The sequence below is a fragment of the Acanthochromis polyacanthus genome, chromosome 8 (assembly GCF_021347895.1).
Source record: "Acanthochromis polyacanthus isolate Apoly-LR-REF ecotype Palm Island chromosome 8, KAUST_Apoly_ChrSc, whole genome shotgun sequence".
Taxonomy (NCBI): Eukaryota; Metazoa; Chordata; class Actinopteri; family Pomacentridae; genus Acanthochromis; species Acanthochromis polyacanthus.
The window spans coordinates 34585240-34598404 of NC_067120.1; positions in this window are offsets into that span (position 1 = coordinate 34585240).

Genomic DNA, 13165 nt, shown 5'->3' on the forward strand with positions numbered 1-13165 from the left:
CCGTCTGAGCCCCCTGGTGGCCACCGCAGGAACTAACATTTTTCTACCTGGCGAGCGTCACAAAAATTGTTATATGCAGGGGTACTACGTAAGGTAATTACCTCCGCCAAAGAGGTATGTGACACCCGGCATTTGTGTGTGTGTCTGTGTGTTTGTTAGCAAGATAATTCAAAAATGCCTGGGCAGATTCAGATGAAATTTTGAGGGGATGTAGACTATGGTAAGAGGAAGAGCTGATTTAATTTTGGTGGCAATCTGGAAAGGATCCTGGATTCTGGATCACTTTGAATTTTTTGTTAACATTGCGGTAAATGGGGCTCAGAAATGCGTCACTCGATATCTCGGAAAATTTTCAGCCGATGTTTATGTAATTTCACAAACATATGATGGGGGTGGCTCCCCATCATCCCACAAAGTTTCACCCGGATCTGATCCAGATTGCAGATTTAAGACCGATTTTTCAAAAAATAGAGGGGTGCCATTGTATTTTGACCATCAGTGAAGTTGGTATCATAGGCAGAGCTTTCTAACCAAAACCATCTTATAGCTGAGTGAATTCCGCACCTGAAGTGTCCTCACATATTTTTCTTCTTATATTGTTGTGCATCAATTTTGATTTAGTTGAATTTAAATCCGCTTTCGCATTTGTTACGTTTAAGAATGGAATAAAATTGTTCATGAAAATATATGTCTTATGTTTCCATGAAAATACAATACAATACTTCAGTTTCTAAATCGTACATAAATGGATGTGAATACAATGTTGCGTGGGAATGTCAATATCCTTGGCGGAGGTCTGCGCTCTCTGAGTGCTTTTCTAGTTTATTATTGCACTTTATATGGCATCACCCTGGATTCCTAGGGAAATTAATTAATTCAGGCAGAATTTCAAAGAAATTCTTGTTGAAAATAGATTTGATCAGTGTCATATCAGAAAGGGTAGAATTCTCAGTTAAATTGACCTCGTTCTCACACAATGAAACACACAAAACTGTGAATTGGTCTAAAATGAAAACATTTATTGACTATTCTATTCAACAATACAAGTGAACTATGTACAATGAGAAATGTGACATGTGTGTGTGTGCGTGCGTGAATACGGGTGTGTGTGTGGGTGCGTGCATGTATATGAGAGATTGGGGAGTGTGTGTATGTGAGCGTGTGTATGTATGAGAGATTGGGGAGTGTGTGTATGTGTGTATGTGAGATCATATGTGTGTGTTAAGAGGAAGATTATGGTGAAGGAAGCCAGATAGCTAACGACCTGTCTAAACAAAGGTAATTTGGACTACGAGCGATTCGTAAAAGGATAAACGGATTAAATGAATTTAGGTAATCAAGTGGTTAGTGAAAATCAACCCAGAAACTCAGAATCAGAGTAATCTCAGCTGGTCTTACTGTCAGTGAACCGTCATATGCTGGGACAAAGAAGTCGCTTTTGGATGATGCCTTCACAGTGCGACGGGATGTCTTTGTTTCCCCAAGCGCTGTGTCCGTCACTATGGTGATGGTAGCCGTCCTGCATGTGGGGATCGGTTCGGAGCAAGGAAATCTGGGCCAGCAGATTTCCGGTGTTCACAGCTGGAGGAGCCGGTGTCCAGTGATAACATTCACTTGATTAAAATGATGATGGCTCTCGTGGTATTTTAGCCAAGTAAAAAAAAACAAAAACGGAAGCTTGATGGAAAGCCGCCAAATTAAAAGAAATAAATGCTTAATCAGTTCTTTGTCAAAAATCAGAATAAGTTCGGTTTAAAAGTGAGCAAAAATGTCTAATTTAATGTTACAAAAATTAAAAGATAAATAGTTAAACTTTGAAACAAAGAAACTTTAGAAGATAGAAAGAGATGCGCCTTTAGATAAGAATATGAGAGATACTCCTGACATGGAGTTCCCCAGAGAGTAAAATGAAGAAGAGCTAGAGGTGGGGGCTTCAGCTGAATTTATCTGTGGGTCCAGCTAAGGAGAGGACCTGGGTGGAGAGAGCAGCTTCGGCGCGAACTCTGACTAGTAACATGACCCCTTCTTTGTTCTCAAGAGAGCAGAGAGGAGAGATGGTCCAAAATGGATTAAAAATATGTGATATTAAAACGATTAAGCGATCTGTCTATCTCTCACCATAATCCCCTTAAGTAGACTTGACCACATGTTCCTAAGTGTGCAGGTTAACGAATATATTGAATTATTTAAATCAATAAAAACCTATGTATGTGCTTTGGATATTAAAGATATATGTCACAGTGAAGATATGATAACATGTCATACATATGGTAATGAATAAACACAATTTTCACTAGTTTCAACCAGGCGTAAACTAACCGTGACGTCACCCGTTGGTTTCAGCGCCGAGAAAATGAAGCCCGGATTTTGCTACTTCCCAGTCGCCATTTTGGATTTTTTGGAGCCAGTGACGTAAAAAGCGTCATCAAACAGACTGGACCGGAGAGCAACTTGGGGCAGGACCAGTCAATGGGACTGTCAATCAAGTATAGCCACGCCTCCTGGCTCCGCCAACTTTAACGATTTATTTAAAAGTCAGTATTGATTTATTTTAAGATCGGCCACCTGATCTCTCATTTTGACCATGAAAACTAACGGGAAAAAATCCTGAGCTGTAGAAAATCAGTCTATCAAATTTTATTTTTTCCAAAAATGAATTGGGGTCAATGGAGCAAAAGCTTTTTGGAGCCAACCCTAGCAGACGGCGGGATATTGCAAGTTTTTGACACTTCCGGGTTGGCTTCAATTCTGGAGCCAGATGCTACGTCCATCTTTATATACAGTCTATGGTTTCAACCTGGACAGGAGGAATAAAAGATGAAATTAGATTAAACATCACAAAATCAATAAATTCACTTCTGTAAAAGATAGGAGTGTCATTTTTGGATATGTTAGAGATGAGATCCTTTTTGTAACTTTGGTAAACCTGAAAACACAAGATACATCTCAGAAATATGAATTTTGAAGAGGTTCTTTGTTCCTTAAAGAAAGTGTGTCTCTCTGTGCTCCAGCCTCCAGCAGGGCCATAAAGTTTACGACTGTTATTTGAGCCTGTGGTGAAAGTCAGAGATGGGACCAGAGAGAGCATTCCAGGGGAAAGGGGTTTTAGCATGAACGTTGATTAAACAAAGCATTCATAGCATAAAAGGGAAAGTCATTATCTCTCAAAAAGGTTCTTCCAAGTGTAGGGATCTCCATCCCTCGGCAGAAGGTCTGAAAGTCCTTTTCCTGTGAATGAAAACACACAGAAATACAAATGTCCCATGTCCCCAGATATGGGGTTGTTTTTCTGTGGAAAGAGGAGAGAGTTCTGTTGTTATCTGGGTTTGTCATGTTCCATGGCATTCCAAAGGCCTTTTTCTGGGTTCCTACATATATATGGTCATTTTTTTTATATTTTTTTCTTCTGCATGTGTTTTAAGCAGAAAATCTCATTTAGAAACCCCAAGTGAACATTTCTAAAGAGTTGACAGGCACTAGGCACCACCTGGTGGCAACCGCAAAAACTATAATTTCATTACCTGGCGAGCGTCAGTTAAACTCCGGGCTCCTGGGCTGGGTCTCCGCTCTGTAGCTCCTGCGGGGGGGCGGTGTGGGCCTCTTTGGGCTGGGGGAGACAGTTCCCTCCTTTTGGTGGAGGTTTTCATGCATGCATGACCCACCACACCAGCACCTACCAAAACTCTATAGAGTTTGTTCCTCCGGTCGCTGAGTCAATGGAGGTTGCTGGGTTAGTGTCTGTGGATCTCACTCTGCTTTATCTATCCTTCTTGTGGTCTCCTGACATCTTCATGATTGATCCAGTTGGGATTTTGTCGTATTTGGTGTTTGTGAAGGGTTTTAGATTTGTAACTGGTTTCAAGGTGTGAATTAAAGAGTACAAACAAATAAAATGCACCTTTTCTCTTAGAACACTGTCTATGCCTCACCTTTCTGTCTGTCCTGTGTTTGTTTTATGTTTCACTTGGGTGTGCACAGCCCTCAATGGCATAATGTAGGAAACAGCTTGAAATAAACATGATAGGTTAATTTGCCATGAGGGCAGGTGATGGTCACAGTCACAAAGAAGAAAAAAAAAATTGCATGAAGCTTAAGCAATGACACCATGGGTGGTTGGTGTCATTTGTGAGCGGATATGCAGACAAAAAAAAAAGAGAAGAAAAAAAACAGGGTGGTGCCCCTTTTACTTAACGAGTGCAGTAAAATCAATTCCGTGGCTACGCAACAATTATAAATAATTATGTATCAATCCTACTGCAGTTCATCTGATTTTCAACATGTGGTTAACCCCCACTCAGAAGGTTTGAAAGAAAGAACACCAATACAATCCAATTTATAAGAGGCAGAAACTATAAAATAGAAAAAATTGTCCGATTTTCAACTTCTCAGCAGTCCTTTAACTACTCATCTGTTGTTCAGTTGAGAAAAGTATCCACATCTAAGCTTAAATTTAAGATACTTCATTGAAATCTCTTTATTCTATATGTCTTATTTAAAAAATTGCCAAAAATGACCTGTTAGCAGTAAAGAGATTCTGTAAAAAGTGAAAAATTCTGTGATTTTTAGGCTGAATTGCAGGCTTTGTTTACACATGAGAGAAAGGAGACAAGCATGGAAACAAATTCAGAACCTTTTGGAATTCCAGGGTTTTTTCCCCCCTTTTTGTAAAAATAACTAATAAAAGTTATGTTTATTTCACATGCTTTATCAGATAACTATGTCGTACTGCGTGAAAACACTGTAGGATGGTATTTGAAAACTCTCCACTTAATTGATATACTCCAAAGCATAGGCGTCAGTTTAGGGGGGGACGGTGGGGATGTGTCCCCCCACTTTTTGTCAGGGGTCATTTTGTCTCCAACACATTCAAATTCTTCACATGTAAGCCGTTGTAACCCCAGTTATTTTCAGTAGTATAGAAAATTCCGACGCTCCTGAACGCACCATCCGCACTCGGCCGAGAGTCGCACAGACATGCAGCACACCTTTGTGAGGTTAAAAAAAACGTGCAGATGCTAAATTTGCGCCTGTGCCAAGTGGAAGCTCAGACCCAGGGTGTGCATTTCCATCTGACAATGGCTGTGGTGAGTTTGAAAACTTGTTTGTTTGTTTAACCCTGTAATTATCATATTTAATAAACATATGCAAGGGGGGGCGGTTGTTTTGTTTTGACGAGTGGATGTCTGAATAACTACACTGAACACACTATCATACCAAATGTACTAATGGTACAATTTGCCATGAGTAAAACGCTCTGTCAGGAAAATGTGCATTATTCCTGATATAATAATACCAAATCCAGTTAGAATATGGGATGCCAGATGAATTTCAGCACTTTTGGAACAACATTTTGAAGCTGTTCGGCCTTATCTTAGCAATACCTCAGTCGGGATGGAGCAGAGCTGACGTTAATTATCACTAATAATTATCGTCCCTGGGATAGCACCATGTGGTGCTACTGAAACTAAAGAAACTCGTCTTTGTATAAAGATGTACACAGGGCTCTTACATTTTGATCTCAGGTCACAGTGAGATTTTGCTGGCTTGTTTATATTTGGTATGTTAGCGTGTTGAGTCTAAAGATATTTAAGGACATCTAGTGGTGATTATTAAGGATTACCAGATTGTTTTAATTTGCCTCAGTGAAAGCCAGAGCGTGGCTGTATGGATGGACAGAGTTTTGATAAAATGGCTCATAAGGCCAAAATGTTTCAGTTGTCATTTATTAACTGAAGTTGTTGATGACAGTAATGGTAGTCAAATTGGTCCTGCTAGCTAAACCACAAGGTATACTCCATTATATTCATGGAGTTATTGTACAGTAACTGTACAAATATCAGTGCTATTGCTGTTAGATGGCACTTACGTTGCATTTCTGCGTTGTGAAAAAAGCTCTGATGTCGGTTGCTTTTCTTTTTGACATGTTCATTGGGTATTTGCTGAGATTGTATTAATGAAAGAAGGCAAAAGAATGAATGGCTGCACGCCGTTTGTTTAGGAGGCGGTAAACACAACGTAGCAAAATCGAACTCTTCCAAGAAACACCACAGAAGAAGAGGAGGTCATGACCCGGATTATCCATCCATGGCAGAATTTCACTTGAATTAATAAAGAAAATAATGATAATTATAATGATAATAAATGTTTCCAGTCTACAAACAAGAAAGGTAATAAAAGAAGGCTTCATATTGTGATATTTTCTTCTTCCGCTGCTTATTTACTGGGTTTTTGCAGCGGTTTGAATTGAGTTTGAGTCATGAGACAGATTTATCGTGGTGGCTTTTTTGGAGAGCTGGCTACACACGTGGACAAAATTGTTGGTACCCCTCAGTTAAAGAAGGAAAAACCCACAATTCTCACTGAAATCACTTGAAACTCACAAAAGTAACAATAAATAAAAATTTATTGAAAATTAAATAATCAAAAACAGCCATTACTTTTGAATTGTTGATTAACATAATTATTTAAAAAAACAAACTAATGAAACAGGCCTGGACAAAAATGATGGTACCTCTATAAAAGATTGAAAACTATTTGACCAGAGTGACATGATTAACTCAGGTGTGTCATTTAATTGACATCACAGGTGTTTCCAAACTCATAATCAGTCAGTCTGCCTATTTAAAGGGAGACAAGTAGTCACCCTGCTGTTTGGTGAAAAGGTGTGTACCACACTGAACATGGACAACAGAAAGCGAAGGAGAGAATTGTCCCAGGACATCCGAAAAAAAATTATAGACAAACATCTTAAAGGTAAAGGCTATAAGACCATCTCTAAACAGCTTGAAGTTCCTGTGACAACAGTGGCTCATATTATTCAGAAGTTCAAGACCCACGGGACAGTAGCCAACCTCCCTGGACGTGGCCGCAAGAGGAAAATTGATGACAAATTGAAGAGACGGATCGTTGGAATTGTATCCAAAGAGCCCAGAGCAACCTCCAAAGAAATTAAAGGTGAACTCCAAGGCCAAGGTACATCAGTGTCAGATCGCACCATTCGTCGTTGTTTGAGCCAAAGTGGACTTCATGGGAGACGACCAAGGAGGACACCACTGCTGAAAAAAACTCATAAAAAAGCCAGACTGGAATTTGCAAAAATGCATGTTGACAAGCCACAAAGCTTCTGGGAGAATGTCCTTTGGACAGATGAGACCAAACTGGAGCTTTTTGGTAAGGCACATCAACTCTATGTTCATAGACTCAAAAACCAAGCATACGAAGAAAAGAACACTGTCCCTACGGTGAAACATGGAGGAGGCTCAGTAATGTTTTGGGGCTGCTTTGCTGCATCTGGCACAGGGTGTCTTGAAAGTGTGCAAGGTACGATGAAATCTGAAGACTATCAAGGCATTCTGGAGAGAAATGTGCTGCCTAGTGTCAGAAAGCTTGGTCTCAGTCGCAGGTCATGGGTCTTCCAACAGGACAACGATCCAAAACACACAGCCAAAAACACCCAAGAATGGCTGAGAGAAAAGCGTTGGACTATTCTAAAGTGGCCTTCTATGAGCCCAGATCTGAATCCCATTGAACATATGTGGAAGGAGCTGAAACATGCCATTTGGAGAAGACACCCATCAAACCTGAGACAACTGGAGCTGTTTGCTCATGAGGAGTGGGCCAAAATACCTGTTGACAGCTGCAGAACGCTCATTGACAAATACAGAAATCGTTTAATTGCAGTGATTGCCTCAAAAGGTTGTGCAACAAAATATTAAGTTATGGGTACCATCATTTTTGTCCAGCCCTATTTCATTAGTTTGTTTTTTTAAATAATTATGTTAATCAACAATTCAAAAGTGATGGCTGATTTTGATTATTTAATTTTCAATACATTTTTATTTATTGTTACTTTTGTGAGTTTCAAGTGATTTCAGTGAGAATTGTGGGTTTTTCCTTCTTTAACTGAGGGGTACCAACAATTTTGTCCACGTGTGTATCTGTGTTTTTGTAATTTTTCATTTTACTCCCTGAGTTGCTTTGTACTAAAGCTGTTTGATTTGAGTGGGAATGCTATGCTTGCACCAAGAATTTGAAATGAAGACCCACTGTGGCTCCCTCATAAGAATAACAATGAGCCACAAAAAGCCACAAATTTCTGTGTCAGTGATAGCGGAAAAAAATGAGTCATTTTCCTGCAATCTGGTGCATTTTGAGGTAAAAAAAATGCTCAATTAAACAGTTCTATTTCAACTATTTTATTTCTACTTATATGCATATATTTAGGGTCCGAGCACCGAGGGTGCGAAGGACAGGCGGTGCCAGGGCACCGACTGTCCAAGGCACCAGCGGTGCCAAGGACCCTATTGAAACCCTAGGGTTTATTATTATTATTATTATTATTATTATTTTTTTTTTTTCTCCCGTAAAGTAAATTGGCTTTTTGGCGGCCTTATCATACTCCAAAACGCGTGAAATTTGGCATGCACATCAGGACTGGCGAAAAATTTGATATTTTATGGGAGTTGCGCATGTGCGTGGCAAAATGGCTCTATAGCGCCACCTGCAAACTTGAAAAAGTAGTCATTAGGCCAACTGCCACAATGTTTCATGTACAGCTACAATATTTGGTGGGCATATGCAGAACATCTGGACACACCAAAAAGTCAATTACAGCCACGCCCTAAACCCAACAGGAAGTCGGCCACCTTCAATTTGCTGTAAATTTTTCAAACTTAATCGCTCCTCGGGAAATGACTTGCCTTTTTGGCAGCCTTATCATGAACCAAAACGCGTGAAATTTGGCGTGCACATCAGGACTGGCGAAAAATTTGATATTTTATGGGAGTTGCGCATATGTGTGAAAAAATGGCTCTATAGCGCCACCTGCAAAATTGAAACAGTGGTCATTAGGCCAACTTCCACAATGTTTTATTTACAGCTACAATATTTGGTGGGCATATGCACCACATCAGGACACACCAAAAAGTCAATCACAGCCACACCCTAAACCCAACAGGAAGTCGGCCATCTTGAATTTGCTGTACATTTGTCAAAATTTATAGCTCCTAGTGGATAAGTCTGAGAGAACTGAAATTTGGCCAGTACATGCACCAGACCTTTCTGATGAAAAGTTATCAAAAACTCAACCAGAAGCCAAAAGGTGTGGCCATGGCGGAGCCTCAAACAACTGATCCTTCGCCATGAAACAGGAAGTGGTGTCTAATTCTTCTCAACATGCTCCAATCTGCCTGAAACTTTACATGTATGATGACAGTCCTGTCCTGATGTCATCCACATAGGGATATTCATTGACAGTCATAGCGCCACCTTGTGGTTTCAGGAAATAGACATCTTTTACACTTTCATGCCCTATTGTTACCCAGTTGATCATATTCACTTCAAATGCAGTGACAACAGCCTAAACACATTGATGATGCATCCCAGTGAAAATGGTGACTTGTCATCAAAGGGCGTGTCTGTGGCGGCCAAACCAATTTCCATGTTTCGCCATGAAAATTTAACGATTCATATCTCAGCTGAACAACATCCTATCTGCCTCAGACTTCACATGCTGGATACCAGGTCCAGTCTGAACACATCCACACTCATAAATTTTGAAAAAGTCATAGCGCCACCTGTTGGTAATAGTAAGTTTAAGGCCTTATATTTTCAGGTACAATGGCCCCAAACTTGGTGATATCATGCTGGAAATTGGTCAGTCGAGTCTTCACCTCTTGACAATCACACACTGTGAAGGGTGTGACATTTCATGCAACGCTGTTGCCGTAGCAACCAAATATCGCCATGAAAAACAAAGCCCTTTCTGACAGGTTAGGAATACTCCAATGCTCACAAAAATTACCACACACATCACCATTGACCCAAGGAACAACACTGTATGCATCTCGGCACTGCACATGCTATAGCGCCCCCTACAGTATTTTTAACAAACAGCCCCCCCAGCACGTTTCACCTACATCCATGAAATTTGGGAGGCTTATAGAGCACATCAGGACGCACAAAAAAGCCTCTTGGAGCCATGTCCTAAACCCAACAGGAAGTCGGCCATCTTGGATTAATTGTGAGATTTTTGATGATTTTTCTCATTTTTGAGAGTTAATACCTCCTAGGGGATAATTCCAGGAGACCTGAAATTTTGTCAGTCCACACAGCAGGACTTGGTTTGGAAAAGTTATCAAAAGTTTAACCAGAAGCCAAATGGCGTGGCCATGGCGACCATCAGCGTTTTGATGCTTCGCCATGAAACATCAACTGCTGTATAACTCTCCTCTGCATGCTCCAATCTGCCTCAAACTTTCCATGTGTGATCACAATCCAATCCTGATCACATCTACAGGCCAACAGACACTCTCAGTCGCAGCGCCACCTGATGGAGGGACAGTAAATGCTGTATAACTGGCCTCTACATGATCAAATCAGCCTGAAACTTTTCATGAGTGATCAGAGTCCAACCCTCATCACATCCACTGTGTGAAATACACTCTGAGTTACAGCGCCACCTGGTGGATAGACAGGAAATGCTCTATAACTGCTCTGAACATGCTACAGTCTGGCTGAAATTTTAAATGTATGATTGGACTCTGGTCCAGATGCGATTCAGAGGCCGACATACACTCTCAGTCACAGCGCCACCTGGTGGACGTGCGTGGATTCACGACCAGCGTGGATGCGAGGACCCGTCCATCGCTGCTTGCAGCTTTAATTTGTTATTTTTATTACAAACAGGCAGTCAGGGGTGAAGACACATTCCCATGTATATATGCATTTGGCCATTTAAAAAGCTGTACCTGAAACATGTTCATGATGTTGAACAAGATAGAGGCACATTTCAAGAACAGTTTAACCAAGCTGGATCTCAACACTTTTGCAAATGACAGATTTCAGTTTGGGATTTTTAGTAAATTTGCACAGATCTTTAAAATCTGGGTTATTCATAGTAGACTGATGGCAAAAAATCCCAAATTAATTCAAAAAATACATCTAAGAAACACAATGGGGTCTGAATACTTTCATGACTGTATAGACAAATATAACCCACCTAGTGCCGCATGGTCCAAAAAACAGCTCACCTGTGGTGGTGAAGATGCTGACTACTAAGCTGATTTTCCTGTTTCCAAGCAGAACCATGTCTGCATGATTAGCCTGCATCCGGTTTTCATCCTTTTTGGATTTGATGGACGCCCAGATGCCGATCCCAAGCACTAGCAGGTAGAAGACGATGGTAGCGATCAGTCCTGGGATGTTTAGAGCCATGCTGACTGTGCAGCGCAAACTGCAGAGGCTGCTCTTGGCACCGGCCCAACATGAATAACCAAGTAGGCAGATGAACCGTGTGCTCGGTTAGTAAAGGGGTGTGGCAGCAGAAAGAGGCCTCAGGGAGCAGCAGCAGCAGTCAGTATGTGGAATGTAAAAGAAACCTTAGGTGCACCTTTGGGTGCAGTTACAGCACTGAGTCTCTGAGGATAGATCTTGTCTTTGAAAATACTGCTCAAACTCTACCAGGTTACATTAAATACGTGAGTAAACAGCAACTTTTCACATCAAGCCGCTGGTCTTCGATTAGATTGAGATCTGAGGTTTGACTTGACCACTTCATAATGTTCACCTTGTTGTCTTTAAACCATTTCTGTGTATCTTCAGCTGTTTTCTTTTTATCGTCTTGCTGGAAAACAAAGTTTCAGATTTCTTACAGACTGCATCAGATTCCACCAGTGTTTCTTCATACTCTGTTGCATTCATTTTATGTTCTGTCTTTCGAAGCTCTGCAAGACCTGCTACTGAGAAGCACCATGATGCTGCCACCACCATGCTGCACACCATGATGCTGCCACCACCGTGCTTCACACCATGATGCTGCCACCACCGTGCTTCACATCATGATGCTGCCACCACCGTGCTTCACATCATGATGCTGCCATCACCATGCTTCACACCATGATGCTGCCACCACCGTGCTTCACATCATGATGCTGCCACCACTGTGCTTCACACCATGATGAACTACAGTTGAGATTTCTTTTTTATGCTCTCTAGCAAAGCTTTGACTGCTGATGAACAGGTACTGGTTGCACAGTATATTTTTAATGAAGTGATATTATTTCACAGAGCTCTGCTTTCACTTTGATATGACAGACTCTTTTGTTTTTTTTTAAATTCTAGTCATAAATGTTGAATAAAATTGGCCATGACCGAATGTTGAAAAGCAATAAAAGTAGGCAGTCTTTCAACAGGGATGAGTACTTTTCATAGGAGCCATATAATATTCGCTAATTTCCTTAGAACTAGGAAGTTCCCAGTTGGAAATGTCAACTCAAGTCAGACTTCCTGACCTCAAAACCCACAGTGACTGTACTGTTGCACTGTTTACCAGCACTTTTGTTTCAGTTGTACCTCCTTCAAACAGTCATACACTGTACTGCCATATATATCATGAGTGCTTGCTTGAAAAATAAATTGCATTTGTATATGTTGGCACAATATATAGGGATATTAATAACACAACAACTTAGATCAAGTAAATTAAAAACAAACTGTTATGAATGTGTTATGTTTTCTGTCAAGATGGGGTGCTGAGTGTACATTAATGAGAAATAAAATGAACTTTTTTGATTTTGGCAAATGGCTGCAATGACACAGAGTGAAAAATTCCAAGGGGTCTGAATACTTTCTGTACCCACTGTAAGTCCACAGCATTCTCTCTAGTGTGACTTATCTTACCTCTCCAACCTTTCATATATCTGTTTGAATCTACTTACTACAAAGGCCATAGTGTGACTTTATCATTGTTTTACCTTATAATGAACTAATTTAGCTAATTACACAAACTGCCCACATGCAAGTCCAATCTAAGTTAAACTGCTGGACAGAAAGTAGTCCTAGTAGTCGGTAGGAAAAACTTTAAAACTTTACATACTTGGAAAGAATGTAGTATTTTGCTCAGAATAAACTTTTTTAAACCTTTAGTTGTTAAGACAGAAAGTACTTTTTAGGTGCAATAACCTATAAAGCTTCAGCACTTCAGTACTTGGAGAGAAAATTGTATATTTGGTGGAATAAACCTTTAAATTATATAGACTTAAAAAAGCATTTTAGGGGAATAAACCTTAAAATTTTACAAAATTGGATAGGAAGTAGTTGGGTGGAATAAACCAATATAACTAATTTATATAAATAATGCATAATCCGTAGCCCACAGGCTATGGGT